Raw genomic sequence first — 11,241 nt, 5'->3', positions numbered from 1 at the left:
ATTCTCAGTCTGTTTCATTTTACATTGCGATGATTATTTGCTACACTCTTAAGGCCAGCTTTCAAATTGTGAGTTCCTTTCCTCAGCAACCTCAAGTGTCTGGGGTCACAGGCATATACCGCAATGCATAGGCCCTGGAAAAACTTGACAAAGCTAGATATGGTGGTACATGTCTATAATTCCAACATTTGGTAGGCTTAAGTTGAAGAATCATGAATTTGAGGCCAGCCTAGTCAACAAAGTGAGGTTCAAGGCCAGCTTAAGCCACATATCAATACCTGTTTCTAAAAAATTATTTTTAATATTTTTAAAGACAAAACAAATAAATAAACCTGGAAAACTAATTTGGTCTCCAAAATTTTGAAGCGAGTATGTTATTTTAACCCTAAAGGTCTTTTTAATATTTTATTTATTATTGTTATTTTACATGTATGAGTTGTTTGTAAGAGCACCACGTGCATGCAATGCCTGCAGAGAACAGAAGAGGGTGTCAGATCCCTAGAACTGGAGTTATGGACAGTTGATAGCCACTATGTGGGTGCTGGGAATCGAACCCAGGTCCTCTGGAAGAAAAGAAAATGTTCTTAACCGCTGAGCCATCTCTCCAGCTCCAAACTCCAAAGATTTTAGCCCAGTAGAAGTTCATTTTATAATAATCCCTAAGAAATTTAGTATGATTTATAATGCAATTTACTAACTTTGCCTACCATTACTCCAATTAATGAAAGCAAGGAGAATATGAATCTATACTATTAGCTATAGAAGCAATTTTTCCTTTTTTAATGAATTTTTGTGACTTTTATACAACAGAATTTGATGGTATTTAGATCCCTATACACCCCTATACCCACCTCGCCTTATTGTTTTTGGTCTAATTTAATGTACTAATTATACAGATATAGATAGATGATAGACAGAGATGATAGATAGATGATAGATAGATAGATAGATAGATAGATAGATAGATAGATAGATGCACTTAAAACTGCCTGGGTCTCTGCTTAGAATAATTTTTCAAAAGCAGTCTCTGTGCCAAACTGATTAAAGCCCAACTTAAAAAATCCTTTGCATTTTGTATTATATATCAACATAGATAGATAGATGATAAATTACATGGATGATAGATGATAGATAGATAGATAGATAGATGATAGATAGATAGAAGATAGATGATAGAGAGAGATAGAAAGATTGATAGAAAGACAGATGATATAGACAGACAGACAGATAGATAGATCATAGATAGATACATAGATATGTAGATAGATACATAGATAGATAGATAAATGGATGAATGGATATTTTCACCATTTCTTTTCCTCTATCAATTATTATTTTAGAATATGTATACTCATCACCTATTTCTTTTTCAAAATGTTTTATTATTTTCATTTTGTGTGTATGAGTGTATTGTCTGCATGTAGGTAAGTGCACCTGTGTCATGCAATGCCCGCAGAAGACAGAAGAGGCCGTCAGATCCCCTGGAACTGGAGTTACAGACAATTGTTAGCTGCCATGTGGGTTCTGGGATTTGAACCCGGGTCTTCTGCAAGAACAACCAGTGTTCTTAACCACTGAGCCATCTCTCCAGCCCCATCAGCACCTATTTCTTAATAGCCCCCACCCCCACCCCAATGCTAGGAGCTAAAGAATAAGAGCTCAAACACAAAGGCTTTCACACGCAAAGTATAAATCTGGGCTACGTTGTGTGATGTTGCCTGAAGATAGATAGATGATAGATAGATAGATAGATAGATAGATGATAGATAGATAGATAGATAGATAGATAGATAGATAGATAGATAGATATTGCCTATAGAGTTTAATTTGTGTCTTCAAATGGATCCACTCACTGGAGCCCTCCAGTTGACCTATCAAGAGTTTCATGCTTGGAAGAAACTGTAGAAAGTATTATTTATGGAATCAAATTCTTTACAGCTGTTACTATAAATTAATGTAATGTATCAAAATATTTTATTGCTCTTCCATTTCTGTTGTAAATATCTAAGAAAAAAATGATCAGAAACTATTCCCTTCCAAAGGAAAAGCAAGAAACACATTAAAAGGTTTAAGAACCACATAAACATGGGATTGGAGAGATGGCTCAGCAATTAAGAGGGCTGACTGCTCTTGCAAAGGAAATGTATTTAAATCCCAGCACCCACATGTCGGCTAACAACCATCCCTAACTCCAGTTCCAGGGGATCTGATGTCTTTCTCTGACCTCCACCAGCAATACATGACGTGGATGCACTTACACACATGCAAGCAATATACTCATACACATAAAATAAAAATAATAAAGTCTTAAAAAGAACAACAAAACAAATGTATGATAGATATCTATAACTATTATTTCAAGTGTAAAAGTAATACTTGGAAATGTAATAAGCAACAAACATTGTTAAAAGAATAAAAGAGAATTTTATAACAGTAATTTATAACATATCTTAAAGTTATTAAATACAATTTACATGATAAATTGGAAGACAGATCTAAAGAAACCATTGGCATGTATTCCACATGAGAAAAGGAGCAGAAAAATATGAAAAGATGTAAAAAGACTTGAAATATGAAGCGAAAAGCTTTACACCCATATAATTAGGATTCCAAAATGGGAGGAAGGGAGAAAATGGGAGACATGGTTAAAAATGTAATGGCTGAGGATTTTCTAAAGTTTAAGAAAGACCATGAACTCTAAATTCAATAAGGAAAATCAATCACAGAGTTTAATAAAGAAACCGACCCTTATATACATTTTTTTTTTTGAGATAGGGTTTCACAGCCCTGGCTTGTCTGGAACTCACTGTGTAGATCAGGCTGGTATAGACTCACAAAGATCTGCCTGCCTCTGAGCTCCATATGTTGGAATTAAAACGAATTGAAAAATACCGTAAAGACAATTTTTAGAGAAGGCAGAAAAGAAAAGACAAGTCTAGCCACATATTAAAATTTATAGTTTTACCAATGGCTGATATTTTAAAGGAAACAACAGAAGCCAGAAAATAGTGGATTTGTTCTTTCTTTGTGCAAAGATAAAATAGATATTTATTCCCAAGAGAACTATATTTTAAGAATTAATTTAGTAAATATGATTTAAAGGTACCAAAACTAGATTTCATACTAGTATAACAGATTATTAATGACATGAATTCCAAAGAAAAAGAATCAAACAGAAAGAAAATTATCACAAATGGAAGGGTCATTGTACAATGGGAAAAGGATAGCAAAGAAAGTCCTAAAGATCATGCTATAAAAATATTATTTCATGGAGTTATAATAGATAATGCAATTCTTATGTACATGAGTGGAATTTTTAGAAATCAATTAATTTAGACATTTATAAATTTCCCATGGTTATTCATTAAGAAATTGGTGCTGAGTATACAAATTCTAAAATAATAATAGAGGGAGGAAAAGAAATGGTGAAAATAACCAAAATAAATCATGAAAGTGAAAAAAGTGAATGTAGACAAGGTGGGTCAGATAGCATAAAACAGATAATAGAGATAAGTACAAATCTAGCAATACTTACAGTAGATGTATATGAATGAAATGTTCCTCTTAGAAGACAAATACCATCAGATATTCTGTTCCATATAGCTATAGCTGTACATAATAAATGAACTTAAATCATAAAAGAAGAAAACATAAATAAAACTATGAAAAAAGGTGTAATAAATATGACTTCAAATAAAACTAAATCAGCTACATTGAAAGCAAATGAACTATACTTTGTGGTACACGACAAATAATATAATTATGTAGTGGCAAAAGGCCAATTCTCATCTAAAGCATAACAATTCTAAATATGTGTGTATCCATAGCAGCCTTAAATTATAAAAACAATTATAAGATGCACTTATAAGGGAAATTTTATATATATGTATATGGATAATTATAAGCGGTACTTATAAGAAAACACACACACATATATATGTAAATTATGGGTGACTTTTAGCTAACTAATGTCTTTATGTTTATTTACAATGTTAAAAATTGAAAAAACAATGCAGTAGGGATCTAGACTAGTTTGACATCAAAATTAGCAAGTTTCTTGTATTGGATAAACATAAACACTGTAGATCACCAAATATTTCAAACACTCACTGAAAAAAATTACAGAAGTCACAATAAGCAATATCGTACTGCTGATATACAGAACAATTTCACATAATAATATACTTAAATCAAGAAGACTAGAAAATATGCTTAGAAATCAATAAATGCATTATTAAGTAACTCTTAGGTAAAGAAATCATAGGTGAGATGAGAAACATTGTTGCATCAAATAATAATTAAATATTCTACATTAAACTTTAAGGGAAGCAGTGTCAGATTGTAGTTTGTATAGGTTGAAATCTCTTCCACTGAGATATGGACTTCGTTTCACCCTCATCTATGTACGCTGGATAAAGATTACTTTGGCCGATAGAATCCGATGGAAATGATGTTTTGTCAGCTTCGAGTCTGCCGTTTACAAGACTTTACAGTTTCTGCTTCAGTCAGTTAAATATCTTAGCAGACATGTAAGAAATTCAACTAATGGAATGCTCCTACGCTGTGGAGGAAGCCAGAACAGTGTGAAGAAGGGAGAGGAAGAGATTCAGAGGTGATGACTAAGAAATAGCTAAAACATACACAAAGTAGCACTTGGAAAGAAATTGATTCTCTCTAAAGTCCATAGCTGAGAAGTATAGAGCCTGAGACACTGCTCCTCTTTTAGCCTTGGGCCTAAGCCTGTTCCTGTTCTGCCTGAGATCTCTGGGCTAAATTCCTAACCCAGACCCACTCACTGCATCCTGATCACCTGCACCCAGATTAGCTCAATTCTCCAGCTTAATTTGTTAGATCTGTGGCAGACTATCCCACACCCACGCGGCCCTTTGCTTCCTGATCGGCCTGCCACAGATCTGCCTACTACTGTGTAACTTAGATACCACCCCCCCAATGAGCTTTGGTTTTTTTTCCCCCCTGCATCCTGAGCAGTTCCACTCTCCCACCCCCAATTCTGTTCCCCTTCTAGCCTTAGGCTTTGACCCTCTGCTCTTTCTGCCTCAGATCTCCATACCATACCCACTGTATCCTGATCCCCTGCATCCAAACTAGCTGCATTCTCCAACTTCAGGGCCCACACCTACCTTGCCTAGTTTGCCAGAACCTACACAGGCTGTCCCTACCCCCTCATTGCCTTGCACACCCCCACGACCTAACTACTACCCTGTGAGAACCTGAAACACACCAACTTTTCAAACCTGAGCAAAAATCAACCAAGCTATACCAACAATATAAACAGAACCAAACTTCAACTAAACAAAGGCAGAATAAAATTTCTTATCAGACACACAATCAACAAAAGGCATGAAAATGCCTAAACAACAATGTAAAAAGACAAATATGAAAAACCAAGAGAACATGTCCCCAACAAAACCCTCTAGTCTTACAGAAGTGCACTACAATGAGAATAACCCAGAGAAACCCCAAAATACAGAATTTGAAAGAACAATCATAAACATGATCAAATAACAAAGAACACACAGACAATTCAAAGACGGTAAGGCATAAAATCTTGACTGAACCTCAAGAAAACACATATGTATGACTGAATGAAATAACAAAAATGATTCAGGACTTGAAAAGAGAATTCACAAAAGAAACAGAAATACTGAAGGAAATCCAAACTGTGATGAATATGGGACTGAAAAACTCAACAGGTCAATTTGAAATGATAGGACAAAGTCTCACATGTAGAATGAATGGAATGGAAAACAGAATACCAAGACTGTAGGACAGGGTTGAAGAACTGCACTGTTCAAGCAAAGACTGTGAAAAATTAAGAAAAAATAACACAAGAATGGAATACACAGGAAAAGTAGGACACCATGAAATGACCAAATCGATGCATTGTAGACATAGAAGAAGAATCTCAGGTCAGTGACATTGACCAGATCTTCAACAGGATTATAAGAAAAAGTTCCCCAAATTAAGTAAATACATCCCTTTACAGATACAAAGGCACAAATAAGACAAATTAGACAAGACCATAACAGAAACACTCCACCACATATCATAGTAAAAATACTAAATATACAGAATGGAGAGAGTACTGAAAGCTAGCAGAGGAAAACGAATTAGGTATAAAGGAACACCCATCAGAATTACAGCTTCCTTTTCACAGCAAACCATGAAAACCAGAAGAGTCTGAACCAAAGTATTCCCAGTTCTAAATGACTATGGATGCCAACCCAGAATATATTACCCAGCAAACCTATTTATCATAGTCAAAGGGGAATGGAAAATATTATAAGACATGAATAGACTGAAAGAATTCATGTCCACCAAACCAGTCTGACAGAGAATACTAAAATACATTTGCCTTCTGAAAGAAAGGATTGAAGATAGGAATGATCATACCCAAGAATTAAAATGAAGGAATGTATAATTACAGAAACACAAAATAGGGCCCAGAACACAAATTAAAATGACAGTAACTAATACCCATTTTTCAATAATAAACTTAAACAGCAATAGCCTCAATTCCCCAGGTAAAAGACCCAGGCTAATGGAATGAATTAAGAAACAAAATCCATCTTTTTGCTCCTTTCAAGAAACCCACCTCACCTTCAAGGATAGATACTTCCTCAGGGAGAAAGGATGGAAAAATATATACTAACCAGGGGTTGCAATTCTTATATCTGACAAAATAGACTTCAAATTCAGCCAATCAGAATAGATAGAAGGTCAATTCATTCTGATCAAAGGAACAATTGACCAAGAAGATATTACAATCATGAAAATATATTCACCAAATACTGGTACATACAATTTCATAAAAACAGTAGTACAGGACTATAAAACACAGATTAACTCCAACTCAGTAAATGTAGATGACTACATTACCCCTCTGTCTCTAGTAGAAAGGTCAACTGGACAAAGAATTAAAAGAAAGACATCTGAATTAAAGGACATCATACATCAAATGGGCATAACAGACACTAAAGAAAATCCCACCCAAGCACCAAAGAGTACACTTTCTACTCAGCAGCCCATGGACATTTTTCTAAAATTGAAAGCATGCTGGGAAACAAAACAAACTTCAAGCAATATAAAAAAATATTTCCATGCATTCTATCTGATCATAATGCCTTAAAACTTATAATTAATAGCAAAAGAAGCTCTACAAACCACACGCCCATGGACATTAAAGAACACACTCCTGAACGCTGGCTGGATCAAGAAAGAAATTAAGAAAGAAAAGTAAAAGTACTCAGGGAATTAAATGAAAATGATGACACAGCACAATAAAACTTGTGTGTCACTTTAAAAGGAGTCCTAAGAGGGAAGTTTATAGCTCTAATGGTCTACATTAAAAAATCAGAAAGATGGGGCTGGAGAGATGGCTCAGCAGTTAAGAACACTGGTTGTTCCTGCAGAAGATCTGGGTTCAAATCTCAGCACTCACATTGCAGCTAACAACTGTCCATAACTCCAGTCCCAGGGGATCATACAGCCTCTTCTGACCTCTGCGGCATTGCACTACATTGGGGCACTTACCTACATGCAGGCAATACATGCATACACATAAAATTGAAATAATTTTTTTTAGATCAGAAAGCACATATTAATGACTGAATATTGCAACTCAAGACTCTGGAAATGCAAGATCAAATCAAACCTAAATCTGACAGATAAGAATAAATACGAAAAATCAGAGTGGAAACTAATGAAATAGAAACAAAACAATGTAGAGAATCAATGAATCTAAGAGGTGGTTCTTGGAACGTTTGACTAGATAGACTGTTCCTTAGCAGAGTTACCAGCAAGAAAATATGAAATTATGAAAATTTCAGGTAAACAGATGGAACTAGAGAGTTCTATACTAAGTGAAGTAACACAAATGCAGAAAAGCAAGGGAGCATGTTCTCCCTCATCTGCAGATTGTAGCACCAATCCCTTATGCATGAGTATATAAATTCTCATATGACACCAGGAGCTAGAAAAATGGAAAGGCTATAGGGAGGTAAAGGAAAAGAAAGAACCTAAAAGGGGGATAGTAGGGAACTGATGTTACAAGGGGGGAGTAGGGGAAAGCAGGAGTGTTCGGCAAGGGGAAGAGGAGGGAGGGACAGGCAAGGGACCACGGTGTGGGTGAGAGGGAAGTCAGGAGGAGGATGGTGAGGAGCAGGTGATATTGGGGGAAGCTGGAGTATAATGAGGGTACTAGGACTAGGGATGGAGAGGGGAGGCCAGATGGGAGGAAAAAGAGTAGAGATGAATGAATCTTGAGGGGCTAGGGAACCTAAAGGGAAATATGATGCCCTCAAAATCCCATGAGAAACACAATAACGGTGTTTGAAAAGTGCTTATTTATACTGGGAGCTGCTTGGCAAGGAACACAGTGCCAGACAGAAGAGATCTCCCTTTGAGAGATTGGTGAGGGTGGTCCAAGAGACTCCCAAAATACACAGGCTATTGCCAAACCTCTTGATTATCTCCCAGAGCTAGTAGATAGACCGTATTGCTGAAAACAGGACATAATTCAGAATTGAAGCAAAGGAACAGGAAGCCTTCTAACCGGTTTGGCTATCATAGTGCTAGATGATAGTATCCAAACTGCCAAGGGAGAAAAATGATCAGTGGTCTATCCCAGCCTTAAAGCCTAATAACCATAACAACTGGCATGGCAAACTACCTCTATTGGTGTAGTAGTGACAGTGTTATCTGAGGAGCAATCAACAACTATCTAATTGGACTTAAAGCCCTCTCAGTAGGCGGGTACTCATGGGTGGCACTGTAAACTCAGCCACATGCACATGGCAGGAGAGGATATAGATCACAGAGAAAAGACTATCTCTTTCATATGTCTATACAAATGAAATTTCTTACTATATGCTAAATATCAATCCTTATTCACAGACAATCCTTATTCCACTAATCAAAGATGCTTCTATTTGCAATAGATGGGGGCTACTGCAGAATTGCACATCCAGTCAGATACAGAAAACACACATATGACAGATGCCTAGTACTAAGAGGCACAGCTACAGCTGAACATCTACAACTAACGCTCATGGAAGGTAGCAGAACAAGGGGTAGAGAGAAAACTAATGCATCCCTCAACTCTTACCAGTAAAGCTTCCTTATACAACAGAGCACAATGCACACAGAAGGTCACAACTGGGCAATTTTTAAAGAATAAGAGACTGCAATGTGTAGATTGGACTCCTATATGGAACCTCATCCACCCATGGCTCAGAGTCCATTGTGGAAGAGGGGGCAGAAAGATTTTAGGAGTCAGGGTTGGTTCATGAACACAGGGAAGGAGAGGATTTCAGGCAACTGGAAGCTTGCACATGTGAGCTTGTGAGAATGGAGACATCGAACACAGGACCCATGCCAACTCAATTAAAAACAGGCTCAAAGGGGAGGAGGAAAAATAGATGGCAGGCCATCCCTAGACTGAAAACTATTGGAGACTGATTCCTGCTGGTTGAGGGAGAGTATGCCTTACATATAATATCTAGATAGGCTGACTAGACACCAGTGAACAAATTTACACTGAACAATATTTAGGTACAAATGCCTGTATGGATAGGACTTAACATGTATGGCAGAATGCATGAGGTCTGGTGGGTGGATGAGGAGGCATGTATGTGGAGGGGGTCTAAATTTGATTAAGAACTGTTGCATGAAATTTTAAAAGCTCAGTTAAAATAATTAAAAAAAATTAAAAAAGCATTCAAATTATCAAAATCAGACAACAAAAATCCAGAACATTATAAGGGAAGGCTTTTAACATATATTCTATTATATTTGAAAATCTAAAAGAAAGAATAGATTTCTAAATTTGTGGAAACCACCAAAGGAAAATAAATAAGAGAACAACAAGTTAAACAGATCCATAAAAAATAAGGAAATTGCAAAAAAGTCAAACATTCAAAACAAGAGATTCTCTTGAGCAAAACGAGAAATGCTAGGGTGATCACCATACCAGATCTCAAACTATATTACTGAGCAATAGTCATAAAAACAGCATGGTACTGGCACAAAAGCAAACTGGTACATCAATGGAATGTAATAAAAACCCAAACGTGAGTGTTTGAAATTTCAGCCACCTGATATTTGACAAAGGTGCCAAGAATATACAATGAATAAAAGAGTGTCTTCAACAAACGGTGCTGGCAAAGCTAGAGATCCACCTGTAGAAGAATGAAATTGATCTCTTAGTTTTCGCCCTATGAAAAGTCAACTCCAAATGGATAAAAGCTGTCAGTATCAAACCTGAAACTCTGAAATTGCTAGAAGAAAACATAGGTAGTACCTTACATGTTATAGGTGTAGGAAAGGACTTTCTAAATTGAACATCCATTGCTCAGGCCTTAATGTCAACAACTGACAAGTGGGACCTCATTAAACAAAAAAAAAGCTTCTACAGAGGAAAAAAACAATCAAGGAAGTTAAGAGGAAACACACTGAGTGGAAGAAAATCTTCAGCTTCTATATATCTGACAGAGGATTAATATCTAGAATATATAAGTAACTCAAAAAACAAAGAAACAATAAATGACCCAATAAAAAGATGGGTCAAGTCCCTGAAAATTTATTCTCAAAGGAAGAAATAAAAATGGCTATGAAACACCTTAAAAAGTGCTCAGCATCCTTAGTGATTACAGAATTGCAAATTAAAATCACTTTAAGATTTCACGTTACCCAATTCTTCCTGGCTAAGCTCAAGAGCTGAGAATGCAAACATGTACAACCACTATGGAAAGCACTGTGGAGAACTCTTTAAAAAAAATGAATCTACCAGAGGTCCCTGTTCCAGGAGGATCAGCTGTTCCTCATCTATGGCAATCCATTGTCAGTATTCCTTTGGATAGAATTGGGGTCTGCTGTTCATTTTTCCAGTAGTATGTTGGGTTACTGTCTGGAAGAGCCTTTATCTATCCTGGCCAACAACTCGACTGAAGGTATCGCCTGTCTGGCTTTGTTGTTTGTCGAGTAACTTTTAGTTATGTATATGTATGCTCTTATGATATCATGTTGGCCCCTTTAATCTTTGGTTATATTTCCCTTTTGGGTGTTTAAGGACATACAATTGGACCAGATAAACTGATTTGTTTTTACTCTTGAGGTCGTTAGAGGATTTGTTCCTCAGGGGTCCCATGGCTTTGGGAGGAGCCCCTGGCTCCTTTCTTTTACCAGTTCCATCTATGTAAAGATAAGTCAAGGGTTCTGCTC

This window comes from Nannospalax galili, unplaced genomic scaffold, assembly GCF_000622305.1.
Source record: "Nannospalax galili isolate Female #2095 unplaced genomic scaffold, S.galili_v1.0 scaffold3, whole genome shotgun sequence".
NCBI classification, from domain to species: domain Eukaryota; kingdom Metazoa; phylum Chordata; class Mammalia; order Rodentia; family Spalacidae; genus Nannospalax; species Nannospalax galili.
The sequence above is the reverse complement of the archived record's forward strand: the minus strand, read 5'-3'. Positions refer to the sequence as shown.